General features: G+C 40.9%; 1 protein-coding gene across 7 annotated transcripts in view; it reads left to right on the top strand.

Moving 5' to 3' along the window:
* Positions 1-16,457, top strand: part of ZMIZ1 (zinc finger MIZ-type containing 1) — a 307,342-nt gene that overhangs the window by 109,323 nt on the left and 181,562 nt on the right. The window contains exon 3 of one of the 7 annotated variants that reach the window (XM_055798732.1): positions 11,360-11,492. The exons of the other annotated variants lie outside the window; for them this stretch is intronic. The gene's annotated coding sequence lies outside the window, so the exon portion shown is untranslated. The remainder of the gene's footprint in view (positions 1-11,359; positions 11,493-16,457) is intronic. 7 annotated transcript variants of the gene reach the window in all.

Genomic DNA, 16,457 nt, shown 5'->3' on the forward strand with positions numbered 1-16,457 from the left:
AGATGAAGTAAAAATAAATAAATTAATCAGTTGTTGAACCTCTTTTTGGAAAAAGAAAAGGTTGAAGACAAGGTATTTTAACTCAGTCTTAAATGTATTTATTAATGGCAAGTAGAGTAGAATTTTTTTAGCAGGTCTGGTCATCTCATGTCATTGAAGACTGAAAAGAGTATGTTTTATCTGATAAGTTGTATATTACTCTTAGAGCTTATCCTATTCTTTTGGTGTCCAAATCACTGGGTGTATAAGAATTTGACTTTTAATTGTCACTCATGAAATTAAGATCAGTATACTGTTGCCTGCCTCTATAGAGGAAGCAGTTAATTCTTCCATTGGTAAACCATTTACCTAGATGTAGCACGTGGACATCAGTGCCTGAGAAGCTTTAATTTCTTAGTTGTGTGTAAAACTTGCTGCTCTGGAAATTTTTTTAGTACTGTTTCAAAAACTAAAAATGTATCCCCCCTCCCATTATGTTGAAGGAAATATATCCTGCACATCAACTGAAGTAGGACTGTAGGCTGGTTGTTTTAATCAACGCATGCTTTTCTGATGGATTCTGCTTATGCTAAAAAGATAAATAGTGCAACAGCTAGAGAAACATATAGCTTTCCTTTGAATTAGTCTTTTGTAACGTAAGTAAATTATCCAGTAGGTACTCAACCACAACACTTTGATAATACAGGTGTTTAAATGGTAATAGCTATTGGAATTGGAATGGGAGTGAAACAATAAAGTCGTTAGGGTGTTACAACATGAAATTAAGCTATTGCTGTTACCAAGCAATATTATTATCCTAAAGTCTGCAACTCACAGAGCAAATGAAAACAATGTAATACCCCTCTAACAGTAGTTTACATTAGGATTTAGTTTAGCCATGATGTTTGCTAGTGTTGTAATATCTTTATTAGACAGCATGCGTGATCTGGTGCAGTGTGTTGTAATACAGAAGCAATAACACAGAGCTACTGAACATCTACCTGAGTACCCGTTCCCTACACAAAAATTACCTGTTGCTCAAAAATCTCATCACATGGTGACTCTCATGTTGTGCTTAGCAAGAGTGTAGTATATGAAGAACTTTGTGCTTAATCTTTATATTACTTAATTACCTAAAGAAGACTTAGATCATCTTGACTTCTTTATGTATCCCTATAATTTTAATGAAAAATCTTGTTGTTTGATTGAAAATCTCAGCTTCCAGTTCGCTCAGTAATTGTTCCTGAGATGAAGAAGAATTTATGATGTGAAAATGACATCTACGTTTGTGAATATGATGGAGAATCAGTACTTCTAAATAATTTTACTTGAACACATCATGTGGATGTTCAGTAGGACACTGGTTTGTATTAAGCAGCTTCATTCTAACAGAACCAGCACAGGATGAGTCCAGTTGTTCAGGGGCTCATCGGCTCACTCAGAGACAATTGAAACTTCTTATATTAGATCTTTTTTTTTGTCTGAATGTGAATGTTCCCTGGTAATTTTTGCAAATATTGTAATTTTTAGACACTGAATCATCAAATGTATGCTGGTTCTGTTGTTGCTGTTGCTATTTATTAACACATCAGTGAAAAGAACAAATTTTTTTTGCTGTTTAAACTGCTTGTACTGAAACAATTCTTTCAGTTATTTATGATGTTACTAGGAGGCACCCCACCTACGACCTGGCTGCAGTTTGCTAGGCACTATACGTGCATAGATGATAAAAGGAAAAATAATTTTAAAAATACAAAGAAAATATTTTCTTTTTCAAGAACCTGCAGTTTCAGCGCAGATTAAAAAGCTACTACTGCTACTTTGGGACAGATCGTAAGCTGATAGACATTATCACAGTGTCATAGAAATAGATGGAATGAGGGCAATAAACTTTAACTCATAGATTACTTCCTTTGGTTTGTATAAATAAGAATTTTTCCATTTTAGTATTGTCCACACAAGGAATTCCCAGCCTATCTTTGAGGGGTTCACTGCAACTTTTCTTTCTAAGCAGCTCTCCATCTTTCCATGTTTTGCTTCGTGCCTGCCCCTGCTGCAGGGGGCTTCGCCTTCTGCTTATTCAGATGCAGTGTTTCTGTCTCTTGTCTTCTGCTGCCAGCCTGGGACCCCGGGGGCTTCTCGTCCCCACTCCCCCAGCACAGGGGTTGCACCCGCGCTGGGCTTTTTACAGGGAAGGCACAGGCTTACAAATTTGAGAAGGGTCGAAAGAGTTAAGAATCTGAAATCTCTCAAAGAGCAGTGACCCTGCTGCGCCCCGTCTTCCAGCAGCTTCCCTCCCTGTGCAGGGCATAAGCTAATAAATCCAGAAGATCTTACTGGCGTTGGTTTCCCTTTCCCGCACCTGCTGACAGCATGGCACAGGGAGCTCTCGCTGGCGCAGAAGCCCGACCTGCTAACTTTGGCTCAGCAGCTATGCCGCACGCCACAGGGTCCTTGGCTGCCAGAGGGAGGGGTGCTCTGCACACAGTGATGTATGAATTAATTCAGGCTTGCATGCACCACAACTTAACCCCATAGGGGGACACGGTCCTAGCTGAAGGCTGGTGCCATCCCTGTGTCACACGGCTGGATCTGCACACGTTGCGTTACAGGCTGCAGAGCCACATTATCCTCTCCTCCACCTTGCGTGCAAAGACTGAGATGGCTGAAGCATGGAGAATAATCCCTTGGTGTTCATGGGATTATTCGCATTTACAGTCAGGCCCCTGCAGCACCTCCTGTGTGGGTGCGCTGGTCTGTGCCGAGAGCCTTGAGACGCCAGCGTGGTACGAACACTGACAAGTGATACTGAAGTACGCCACAAATTCGTTGCTGAATCTTGTTGAAATCACCTTTGTTTCTGAGGGAGTAGTGCTTACTGCTGCTGTTTTGTCTGTGTGGATTAACTGGGATATTGTGGATTTAGGAAATGCAGCAATTTTTCCCTTCTGAACCCTCTCCTGTTGCACGCTCTGCTCTTTTGGTTTGTGTCCTGCTCTTTTACAGCTCTGCCCCACTCACCACTGTTTCTACAGTCGTTCTGTCTCCAGAGAAGAGAGGAGGAAAGAAAACAAATTAATCCTTTAGTGAATAGTTTGACCTGAGTGTTAAGTTTACCTCTAACACTTCAAAAGCTTCAACCTAACTTCATTTGCCACTACAGTTACTCTGCCATATGGTTCTTCGTGTGGACCTTGAAATTAAATAGCTGATTGTCGGTTTGTAACTTGTAGGGAATACAGAGATTTCTGTAGAACCAGTGTTGCTACTTGAATTATTTTAAAGAAACTTGCGTTAATAGATTTAAACAAAACTACCCTTCAGTTGGGCTGACACTACAAAATGGGTTTGTCTGTCTTTTTATCTGGGGAATCGTAGCCTTGAATCTTGACTTAACTGGCAGGAGCCAAAGAGCTACATCTCAAGGTCTGAACTGACAATGAATCTACATTCAAGTACTCTGGGCTTGTCATGATTTATATTGCTGTCTTCCTTGCATAAATGATGGCTGGTTTTGTAGTATTCTGACAATAAGTGAGTTCAGTGCAATAGCCAGTCTTCAGAATAGGGGTCAGTTGTTTGAAATTAGAAGAGGAAAGCATGTGTGTGTGAGTGCATGTGCACCATATTTGTAGTCGTGCCTTAAAATTCAGTCTCTGTCTCTTCTTGGAGGCCAGTCAGGTTTGATCTAGACGAGAAAGGAAAAAAAAAAAAAGTTAGAAATAAAGACGGGGGGTGGAGCGGGGGAGATAAGGGGTGGAGGGGAGGAACGAGAAAAGGCATGCCAGCTAGTGCAGCTGCAGGTTTTGAGCTTTGTAGGAACTGAAGCAAGGCTGTAGGCTGTCAGCACAAGTGAAGAGCCAGAAAAGATCTGACAGACATAAACATGACTGCTTTCTTCAGCTGTAGAAGTGCAAAGGAACAAACACAGATCTTGACGTACATCTTCCTTCTCCTTAGATAGTGTTACAAAATACATGGGTAGTCACCAAGTTTTATAACCCATCAAAGCCCAGTCACCTGGATAAAGAGGAGTATCAATTGGCTCCACCCGTTTAAACCTTTTATTTGGGAGATAATTAGAAATATCAGGCATCATGCTGGTGGCACTGCTCTTCGAAATCCTGGGATGGTTTGCATGTCACAGTGAATGTGCACGATTGCACAAATTGCTGTTAGGCAAAGGCTGAAATCACTGAGAACACCCAGGATTTCTCGGCTTTGATTCCACAACCCTTCCATGTGCAGACAGAGTCCTGTGTATTAAAACAGGCCATTTCCATAGTCCTGAGAATCTTAAAAACCTTGAAGGTAGATAAACATAGGTCCTGTATCTTTACTCCAGCTTAATGATAGTCTTTTTTTACTTTGCCTTTTAAAAAAAATGACATAAATGTGACAACTAAAAGAAAATAAAACACAAACATGGTTCTAAAACCACTCACCTCCTTGGAGTGAAATAAGGAGGAGGTAACCTGATTAAATGAGGGACATGGCAACTGAAAACATGATTATTTCCTGCTTGAAGAATTTTAAAACATTGTAGTACATTTGAGTTTGGAAAACTGGCTTTCCCTTCAGGAAGGGTTTGCTCCCTGCTGCTCTGCAAAAACAGTGGAAAAGAGAAATCTTTTCAAGTCACTATTTCCACTGAAAATAGAAAAACTTATGATGCCTAGTTTCCATTTTCCTCTTTGTTGTTGTTGTTATTGCTGGGGATCTCAAAATTCCTGATTTCTTTTCCTGAGTGAAGCCCATAAGGTAACCAGATAAGAACTTAGGAGACGACATGTGGGAGAGCAAGAGAGAAGGAAGGAGAAGAGGGAGAGAGAGAAAACATCTGGACTTCATGGATCAAAGGAGTAAACAAGTTTCTGTGGTATATGTTTTTTTGGAAATGTTTGTAAGAATCTGTTTCAAGTACCCTGTTCAGTCGCCTTTGGTAACGATACACAGCAATAATTGCATGGCAAGCTGCAGTGGGCAAGAGGAGCAGCCGTTCCCCGTGTGCCACCTTCCTGGCAAGCTGAGCCCTTTCTGCTTCCTCTCTCCTGACACACGTTTAGTTACACTTATTTTTAACATGACTGAGATAAGTAGAAAAACTTGGGGTGTAGATGTACAAAGCGAATCATATCTGTATGCAAAGAACCCTTTAATAACTCTGCTCCTTGTTTCTGTGAGTAGCGGGGATGTACTCGGCCTGGCAGATGGAGGTGAGTGGCCAGCACCCAGCAGATGAGAGGAGGCAGAGAAAGTTGTTGCACTGGTAATTCTGCCTGTCAGTGTTCATGAAAACTTATTTTAAAAACAAGCACATACCCACACATCTTAATTGTGCTTTCAAAGTGCCCATTTACTTAAGGAAGCAGGGGGAGAGGGAAGCTCTTAGGTGTCTTATTAGCAGGTCAGTAGTGTCCAAATTGCCACTTCACTAGGAAAAAGTGCGAGCAAAACATTTATTTCTGAATTATTCTCTGTGGAGAAGGTCTTAAAGAGTAAAGAAATGCAGTCACACTGTTGATTAATTTGCCCAGTGCTGTAATTATTGTGAAATATCAACGTAACTTTCTTTCTTTCCCTCTCTTAGTTGCACATTGTGGTTTTACTGGTACTACAGAAACCCTGATTATATTACCCTGGCATTCTCGGGGACTGTTAAGCAGGAGTTTTCTCTCTTTTGCTCTAAAACTCATCTAAATGGAAAACACATTGTCTTCATTATATGCCAGTGTTGAATGAACAGAGTTGCCATAGCAACAGCCATCTGAGGCCTTGCTGATTTCAGGCCAGTGAATGGGGTAGACAAACAAAGTACCTTCAAAACCAGAAGGGAACAATTGCTATTCATTCAAGCCAGGTTTAAGATCAGCAAATGTCTTTAGCAAAAGAAATGCAGATAAGAAAGTATCAGACATGGCCAGAGAAGAATAACAGAAAATTATCATAATCTTAAACTTTCCTGCCTGGTGGTGTAGCATGAAAGATGATTCTTAAGGTAAAAAAATTCAGGGAGGGCTGAAGAGACAACCCAGGATTTGCCCCCAACCTGATGCAGCGGTGTAAGTGTCGGGAGCTGGTGTGCAGAGCTCCCAGTGCTGGCAGTCATGCCGGTGGGCGCCGAAGGACAGCCCGGCTGGGGCAGGGCAGGGGTGGCAGCAGTGCCCATGGGTGCCAGGGGCAGGCTCTGCTGCAGCGGCTCACGCTGAGGGGAGAAGGAGCATCTTGCATGTCCAAGGTTATTACCGAAGAGCTACATGACATGACTTCAGTCATGAGCCCCTACAGATTAGTCAACAGCGCTTGAAGGTAGTCGGAGCCCCGATATGTTTGTTTCACCATTTTGTTGCTCCTGAAAGACTGTGATATGCAGCTTTATGTATGACATGGTTGACATATTCAACATAAAACGCAGTTAGGCTTAATATATATTCACATAAAGTGCCAAGAAACCGACTGTGAAATGTTTGCCTTGAATTAGAGATGAGGTGCATGTATGTCTGTTTGTCTGGTATGTGTAACTGTGTTTTCTTTCTCCTTAGTCCTGCACAAAAATTTAATAATGATTTTATGACTAAAGTACCATTGCTGATCTCAGTGTTGTCTAACGTGTAGAGACACAAAGAGGCAGGGGCAAGAAAATGAGCATACGCAGGTCGCGTATTGTGTTGGCAGTGTGCTTATAAGGTTTCTTTTGAGAGCGGTGGGCCGATGAAAGGCTCTCTCCTGGCCCCTGTGTTGGGTTTGACAATAGCCGTCACGTGCAGAGGCTGCATTGCAAACAGCTGGTGCAGCAACGGGAGGAAAAGGGCAGGAGCAGGTTCAGGAGTGGGATTGCTTATGGGAGGCTGTGCCATCTTTTACCTAAGTGAGCACTCTGGGTTGGAGGCTACCTCAGGCGATCTGCTGGATCACTGAATCCCTTTCTAGGAGGTCCTGGAGAAATTCATCTGTGTATTTATTTTTCTGTTAGGTAGCTTAAGAAAGGGGAAGTTGCAACAATACATAAGACACACAACTTGCTACTGTCTAGGCACATTAGTCAGCGTGATAATATAAACTGTGTGCTGTACCAGCTGGGACGTTGGAGCCAAGGTGCCCTTGTGAGAGAGATCAAACCCCTTGCTAATAATAGGAAAATTGTTATCTTGGGAAGCTGGTCTTGAAGGTGGAGTCTGTCAAATTTCACCTGTTTTCACTATTACATTTTATGTAGCCTGTGTATGTGAAGGAAGGACTATAATAATTAGTGGTCAGCTGTGAATGTCAAGGAAACTCTTTTAACAGTGACATGATACTGGCAATACCTATCACCATACAGCATATTTTCAGGCTGTTCACCAAAGCCTATTCCTGCGTTAATCATTCTTACAAAATGGGAATGGTGAAACGTGGTAAATTTTTCACTAGTTAAGTTTCTGTTAGCGTAATGGGTATTTTATTTGTTTGTCAGAATGAGGGGAAATACTTGAAGTACAAGGCAATGTTTCCCCTAGAACTTACATGAATTTGGACTGAGGAAATATTTCAACGATAATGCTGAAATACAAATCACCTCACCTTGAATAAAACCTTGTTTGCTGGTTGGTTATGAATAGAGAGGATAGGCAAGACTTAAATCCTGGCGACAAAATTATTAGTCAGGAGGATGAAGAGAAATTAAAGACCGATATGTTGAGTCTAGAAGACAACTAAATGGGAATGTGGTGCATAATATGAAGTAAGGAATAGTACGGAGGTGAATCAAACATCTTTTAGTCTTTCTTCATAGTATAAGGACAAAGATGGATTTGCTGAAACTGAAAAGCAAAAGGTAAATACATCTAATACAAGTGATGAGTAACACAGAGAATGCCATCGTTGCAAGGCTGAGATGGTAGGCAGTTCATTTTATTTGTGTGTGTATAATATATATATGTGTGTATTTTATATACACGCACCAATTTAAGCTTCCACATCAGTTCCGTTAATTAGATTTGTTGTCTTATTAGTAAAACCTAAATTAATGAAGTTGGGTCTAAATTGTAGATAACAAAGTCTTCTCACTTTTATAATGCAAGGGTATTGCCGGATTGTGGGCTGTAGCCTTCAATAGGTGTGGCGCTGATTGCTCTGAAGATACAATCCTGCAATACCTTCCTTGCTGCTTTTGTTTATGAAAGTTGCCAAGAGGCGCACACAAACAAAGGATTTTATTTTCTTGTTGGTGATACTATTATTATACTGTGAAATCACAGTGCTCTCTGAGGCTTTGGATCCCTTCTAGCTTTATCAGAGAGCAATGCACAGTGCTGTGTGCAGCGTTGTAAGCAGACCCAGATTTGCTCTGTATTTACCATATTACCAATTAGCAGCCTGATGAGCATTGTGCCTCGTGAGAATTTTTGTGGACTGACCGTGGACAGTTTGAATGTGTACTCCTAACTATATTTTCTGAGAAATTCGAATGGATTTGATGTGTTTCTTAAAAAACATATATGTAAAGCAGAACTTCATACGTTTGTATTACTTAGATTGTGATGAATGGTGTGTTTTTCCTCTACTTCCAAGGAATTAACAATTACTCTGAAAAAGCTGTGTTACTAACAGGTTCTAGAGGCAAAGTATGTAAGCTGGTGCATGCAGGGTTGTGGCTCAGTCTGTTGTGATAACTGGATGAGGTTTACAACTTTCAGATATTTCCAGGCATAGCTGTGGAGTTTGTTTTGGGCCTCTACCGACGCCTCTTGCACAAAGCTGTACTGAGGACCAGCACACCTAATCCCTTGGGTCATCATTTGCATATCCTGGGGGAAGTTACACATTTAGTCCATGGAAGGTAGGTGAAATGCGTGGAAGAGCTGGCCTGTGTTCTAGACCCTACCGTTGCTCGTGATGTGAGCTTGGATGCTGGAAGCATTTAAGCTTCCTCAACAGCGGTGCTTATACAGCAGTTAGGGCCTGCCTTTTCCAAAGCTTTCCTCACCTTTCCGTACAAATGATTAACGGAGCTCAGGACGTGGTTCCTGTGTCTTCAGCAGTTTGTGCTTTCTACTTGTGTGCTCTGGTGTTAGCGCGCTTAAGCCTCATCTACTACAAAGGCAGAGTTACTAAGAGATAGCGTTACAGGTTGAGTAGCTGGGTAAGATGATGGACGTGTGCCTTGGAAGCAGTCATTAGGCAGATGTTTCATTTTCCTGTGTGGGATCTTGGTTAGATGTGGAGCTTCACTGAAAAATTACTTGACTAGGTAAAATAGTTATGGACAGCTTTTGAGTGCTCTTCTTTTTTCATGTTTTAGCAGGGAATTAGTTACCAGATTGTAGAATGTTTTAATGCTTTGGGTAATGAGCAGCAGGAATAGTAAAAAGAATAGTTAACTTGGAGCAGTTCTAAATGTTAGACATTTCTCCTGTTGCTAAATATGACCTGGAGAATGAAATCAGTGGTTCTTTTTAGCAAAGCATGCTGAGAGCGTTCTAAGAGGCACAGCAAGTGAAACAATCCAAAACGTAGCAGTAAGATCACTTTTATTTCCTTATTGCAGTGATGTCCTGCCTCATTTGGTTGCCTTACTGCTTCAGCAGGGTTCAGTAGTTTCCATGTTACGTTCCAGTGCTCTCAATCCCAGAGACACTGGGGAGGAGTGTCCAGAGAGAAGCCCTTTCTGAAGAAGGGGAGCCCTGCTAAAGGCATGATCACCAAACTTCTTTGATTGAAATAGAAGAAAGTCGCTCCTAACTCCTCTAAACAGGCTGCTGTGTCCAGTCCCCAGGAACCTGTAATAGGAAGGGATCATCTGGATCATTGAAGCTAGCCCTCTGCAGAAACAGGCAGCCATATCATGATTCGTGACTCACAGACATTGGAGGTTTTACTTCATGTATTGTGCTTGTGTCTGATCCATCGCGGAATAAAATGGGAGCCAGCAAACTGTTGATATCTCTGTAGGGTGAAAGCGCTCATGGTTTCACTGCTTAGGTTCTACGAGGTGACACTGAAGATGTCAACCTGTGGGAACTTTTAAATTCTCTTTGCATAGTATCCCAGTAACTTCTGAGTTTATTTTCTAATATAATAACTTGTAGAGAACCTTAGGATGTGTTTTATGTGTAGAACATAGGAGACTTTACAAAAGTTTGTGGCCAGGCTCTCTCTGACAGTCTTGAAATACTGCGTTGTTCCTGTTCCCAAAGGGACGGTCTGAATAAACAAGGTATGGGGGTAAAGGGAAAGTGTTTCTCCAGGATTATATTGTAGCCTGGAGATGAAACTGGAAAGGTAGTGTATTTATCCAGCTGTAACGAATGTGAATAACTTGGAGGCCTGAACTCATTAGGAAGCTACTTGAGGTGGATTCTATCACAGAAGATGAAGGGTAAAGGGATGAGAATTCCTTGCTAATGGAAAGGACGCGTTTTCAGTAAGGGAATACAAAATTACGTGGCAGCCAAGTGGTAGGCATGGCCTGAGCATAAATGATAGCGCACTGTTATTCCGTGGTTGACCTACTGGTGGTTTTCTGGGCAAGCAATGAATAGAGGAGTTGTCTGTTTTCTTGAAGTGACCCCTCTCATCCGGGAGGCTGTTTGACACTATCAGAATGAAGACATTGCCCGTTGCTGCTGCTTCTCATTCTTCTTTGGAATGTGGATAGGAACTGGAGATAAATACTTGTCCAAAGTATTTTCTTATTTACCGAGACCTCTTCTAACTTACTGACTCGTACCATCACCCCCGACATGCTTATGCATGTGTGTACCTTATCAAACACAGATTTAATCTATGAAGAACAGTTATTTCCCAGGAATTACATTGCTGCCTTCAAGTGTGATGAAAGAAAATAATTGGAGTAGAATTTGTTTTCTTTCTATTAAGAAAATATAGTTTACTTGGGTGTGTGTCAGTGTTGGGTGAGAACTACAGAAGCTGCAATTTATTGTGACTTTGTAAAGAGACTAACAACAAGTTACTATGTCCTTCTCTTGTTTTTGGTTTGGCTTGGCTTTTTTTAAACAACTTTGTGAATACAAACTTTTGCCTTGGTGTTTGTTTTAAATATTCACATTAAATAATATTCATATTTATGAATTATGGAAAGCATCCAGAAACATGCTCCAAATAAGATAGCAGTGAGAAACAGTGGGAGTTTCAGGGTAGAGGAAAGAGCTCTCGTGTTCCCAAAGTGGTGCTGAAAGCTGCTGTTATATACTATGACAAGAAGAAAGATCTGATTTGCGAAAAGCACAGCTTCACGGCAGTTGTAATATGGGAAGGTTGGGCAAGCCTGAATAAGCTCCTCCTCTTTGGATGAACCTCGTGCTCACGTTAATGTTCCCAAAGATCCGTATGCACGTACATGCTCCCCATTGCATAGAGCTCCGATTATCTCTCCTGGCAGGGAGAAGAGCCAAGTTACTATCTGTCCAGAATTTTTCAAAGCTTGTGCTTCAAGCTATCTTCTCTGGGTATCTGACATCTTCCTGCTTCATTGCTGACTCCAGCACACCACTTACTGTGAGAATCAAAACAAGGTAATTATCATCTGATTTCAGTGGATCTAAGTAGAAGTAAAAAATATGTGTATGTGTAGTGTAAAGAAAAATGTTTTTGACTAAGTCTATGAAGTCTTAGCATTTTAAGATGCTGTTAGATATACAAGTGTACGTAAATGAATTAAAAATAGGCAGCAGAATAAAAGCTAAGAAGAGTTTCTTATTGACATGACTAGAAGAGTTTAGTTAAGATCACTCAACTAACGCTCTTTATTTACAAGTATCAAATTCTGCAAGAAAAGAAAAAAATGTGGATTCCCATATGTTTATGATAATATTGGTAAAAACCAGAGCACCTTTCCAGTGCTGTCACTACCAGTCTCAAGACTCAAAAGCCCGGGTGGCTTTTCAAGGCTACTGGATGAAGCACACGAGCGCTGTGTGCAGTAGCCATGTGGCAGTGGCCATGTCTACTACCTGTTAAGCTGGAGGACCCGAACACCTCTGAACATTCAGAAGGCTACCGGTATTTAGCAGTGCAGTTGTAGAAGCCCTAGATGTGCATATACTTCTTTATACCCCCAGCTGATGCTAAAGAAAATAGGAACGAGCCTAATAGCTAAAGCTAAATCAAATTATAAATCGTTTTATTCAATTCTGTTTCCATTTAAAAATTAATTTGGTTTAGCGATAGGCATGTGACTGCAAGCCCTGAAGACTGAAATGTTCTTTATCTGCACAGCAAGCACACAACTGCCTTGACCCTTATCTAGAGGGACTCTTTAATCTGTTAATTCAGTTTTTATGCCCATTCAGTTCTTGACCTCTTTGACTCAACTTCCAGTTAGTGACAGTCGTGATGGTTGTTTCTGTGATGGAGACACCTGCCCATTAACAATGGGACTGAGCTGAACAACCTTTCTCTTCTCATTTAGGCCACTAAACAGGCAGATGGTGACAACATTTGGTCACCACTGATTGGGCTTGCATTTGAACCCTTGACCTAAAGGTGAAGGCCACTGTATCCTATTAGGAATATGAGCCATCACATTTAGTTTTAGTTGTGATACCTAGCCTGGGATGTGTGTGAAGTCAAACACTTCACAGATACGTGAAGGAGAGGAGGACATTTTTCTTCCATCTGTTCTGTCTTTTGTTGTTACATGTTGTAGTTAACTCTGTCAGCTCTTCATGTTAGCAGTCTCTTGCTTAGTATGTCTCGTGTTACTGAAAAGTAAGTATCAACCAAGTCACACTCCAAGATCCTATCTCGGGAACAGTTCCCCATTGTAAAACACAATCTTCCCCCCCCTGCCCCCCCTCATACTGTTGCGGTCATTTTTGCTTACATGATTAGTAAATAGTTTTCCTGAGGGATGTTTTTTCCTATTAAACAGTGACCTCTGCAATTCTCTTGCTATGCAGGCTCTGACTGGCCCACCTACAGCACACCACTTTTTCTTCAGTGTCGTTGTACCTGTTGGTATCTTTAAATTTAATGTGAGATTAACTATCAATATCCAGTACTGTGCCACTACTTTCATTCTGTGGCTTCTAATTACATAATTTGCTCTGTCCCTTTCCTCTTTGCTTGTAGAACTCCGTATGTTTTTTGAAGGGCAAAAGATTAAAAGACTGTGATTTTTTCTTTCTTGAAAACCTCAGTCAAACAGGTTGGGGGTGGCAGGGGAAGCATTACTAATCCACGGCTTCTAAAGTATGAATGTGTTTCTATCTAGATGTAAGAAAGATACGCAAATTATTTAGCCCTGCAAAGAACTGCCATCAGGAGGTGACAAAATGTGGTCTCTTAAGAAGTTAGAAAATACCTTGAGGCTTACGCTACAAGTACTGCTACCAGGCATGCTACAAAAGTCACAGTTGCTTTAAGTTGCTGATGGATCAGCAGGTTTATAGTATGAAACAACAGGATACAGAATTGCTCTATCTGCCTGTTTGATCATGTGCACAGCATTTTATCTGCTTAGGTGGTGTCTGGATCTCTTCATTTAGATATCATTTCCAGTTTTAGTAGTTTTAGTCTTATAAATATGGACAACAGAATAAAGCAGGTTTAAAGATTAGAGGCGAGCATTTCAAAGCATGTAATAAGAGGGCAAACATTGTTAGATGAGTTTGTATTTGATGTCTGTTTATTAAACTCTTACTCGTGTTAACTACCCCTGTGTCTGAGCCTAGGCATTCTCCGTTACCGAGCAAAATAGCCCTTCTGTACGGCTTCAGTGCGTACGTGATGCAGGGACCTTCTGTGACTGCACGGTAGTGCTGGGGCTTCCCGAAGCAGCCAGTCAGTGCCAGTTCTCTGGCCCATCGCTGTCGCGCAGACCCACGCAGTCTGCTCTTGCTTCGCACTACCTGGTGCTGCATTATGAGGAGCACGGTACAGTAATTGTACTCCCAGCAGATCAGACCACCTATGAAGATAAAGAAGCGCTAGCTGACAAATGTTAGTTACGCATGCTCCCTTGTGGAATCTCACTAGAGGGCACTCCTGGTTTTAGCATTAAAAAGATCCTCCAGCCAGCTTTATTTTCTTTGCTGGTACTGGAGCAAGCCACCTGAGTGGCTTTGGAGACTCCACCATGACTGCGGAGACTGATAAACCTTGGAAAGCAAATCGCCTCACAAACAAGAAAGTCTTGGGAGACGCTTTCGCAGGAAGAAGAGAATTGAACCTTAAAAGATTCTAAGTGTATGGAGACATCCAGAGCTGGAGGATTTGGATATGGGTTTTTGTGATTCAGTTTTTGCAAAAAAAAATATTGGGATCTGGCATAACTAACTGTATTTGTGATGTAGATGCCTGTAAGGAAATGGTAATTTTTGCTGGCTTTTCACACCGATCATGCTGTCTCAACCGTTATGTTTGCACCAAGCAAGGACTCGGCCTTCCTGCTTCCTTAATTATTAACACACAGTTGAATGTTAACAAGAGTAACTGAAAATTGGTCTTAGTGGGCAGAAATGATGTTCAATGAGGAATCTAATGTAAGAATGAGACCAAGCTGCTAAATTCTGAAGGGAGCAGACCCAGATTTGCAGTTTGTCTTAAATTGTGACTAAGGGAAAACAGGGGGTTTAGGCTGCCATTAGTGGATATATGACTTTTTTGGAAACAAATTTTGAGCTTTCAAACTCATTAGGAGCTGCTTTTTTTGTTTAATAACACAGCTCATCCAGATGTCAATAATTAGGTAAAATAGTGTATCATCTTGATTGCCCAGTGGTTGGTAATCAGTGTAGAGCTAAGGACAGCTCTGTAAACAGCGGTTGGTGTATTGCAGGCTGCCTTTGCAGGAGCTGTGAGCCATTTGAAGGGAAAAGATGCACAAGGACAGCAAAGCAGCCAGCCACCAGCAAATGAGAAGTGCAGGGGTTATGTTAGCAAAGGTGAGATGAGGTGGTGGCCTGTCTGTTCCTGGGAATTCATTACATGCCTGCATGTCCCAAGAAGGGTGATAAGGAAGATATGTGCCCAAGATTTGCAATTCTGTTTACTGTCAAAGCTGTAAATCAGTAGAACTCTCCTCTATTAAGGCTAGGCCAGGGCAAACAAGAATGTGCTAATGGTCTTGCCCAAAGTGTCATGTTCTTCATGCTCTCTTTAAAAATTTGCACTAGAATAAGCTCTCTGATAAGGACAAAAAACCTAAGTAATCTCAGTCTTGTAATTTTTTAAAATAATTAAAGGGGGTAATACTTCATACTGGACTCTAGGCTTGTTTTGTTTCAGGATGCTCATCTACGTGAGCTTTGGTAATTTGTCTTTATGCATAGCTGAGAGGTGTATTTAAGAAGAACGCTTGTATTGCAATATACTTCATCTAGATACTTTTATGTTACCTGTGTGATTGGGCTAATAGAGTAGTTCATAATTTTTATGTATCTGTTCCCATAACACCCTAGGAAAGTGTATTATTGCTATTCCACTACTGTTAAACAAGTATATAGGAAGACCCTATGAGTTGCCCAGGCTTCCATGGGAGGAACGACAGAGGAGTTGAATGCAGCTTCCCAGACCCCTTGACTAGAGTCTAAGTAATGGATAAATTCCTCCTGTTTTATTTCTTCTGGAAAAAATTGTTCATTTGCACATGTTAGTGTAGAGAATGAGGCTTACGTAAATTACTGAACGTATTACATAAAATACCCATGTCCTACAAAACTCAGTCCCTCGGAAAGGTCTCTCTACCATATTTATTTTTATCAATTTTTGGAAGTGAGTACACTTACATTTTACTAATGGGCAAGTGAAATGTGACTTATTTACATACACTTTACAATAAATTATAATGTACAGGTCTTATTATGTAAGAAACCCTTCCAATATTTTTGTAGTGAGAAACCAAAGATCATGTAATAACTAAGGACTCTGTTATCACATACTTTTAATTCTACCCTAGTTAAAATTAATGTGCTTCGTAACATTAGCACACAATTTCAGAAGTGTCGAGGATACAAGTTTTGTTTTCAGAAATGAGGCAGGGACTAAAGAGTCTGCATCATCCTCAAAGTCAGCAAGGGCTCTGGTTTCTGAAGAAATTATCTAGACTTGCTCTGTAATCAATGGACAGAAACAGGTATCTCCAGAGAGCAATTTGTGCCACCAGTTTTTGACATCTGTCTTAGCAAGGGACAAATTGCCCTCTGAAAGTACCACTCTCCATTGACTATTGATGGAACCCAGATGATTAGCTTAGGCTAAAGCCTCCCTATGAGATGGCTAACATTAAGAATCCATACCAAAGTAATTTCTGAAAACGTGAAAGTAGAATTGTTGGCCCTTTTGCTAAGGTAGGAGAAAAGTCACTAACCAAACCAAAAGTTTCTTTTCTCTCTTTTTTCTTTTTTTCTTTTTTTTTTTTTCTGTGCAGAAATCTCTAAAGAACCTAAAAGGGTGAGTTAACCATATCACCATATTACCTTATTCTACTGATAGTAAATTAAATGAATTCTCTTACTGTTTGGGGGTTTTGAAAGCTT

This window comes from Falco peregrinus, chromosome 1, assembly GCF_023634155.1.
Source record: "Falco peregrinus isolate bFalPer1 chromosome 1, bFalPer1.pri, whole genome shotgun sequence".
In the NCBI taxonomy this organism is placed as follows: Eukaryota; Metazoa; Chordata; class Aves; order Falconiformes; family Falconidae; genus Falco; species Falco peregrinus.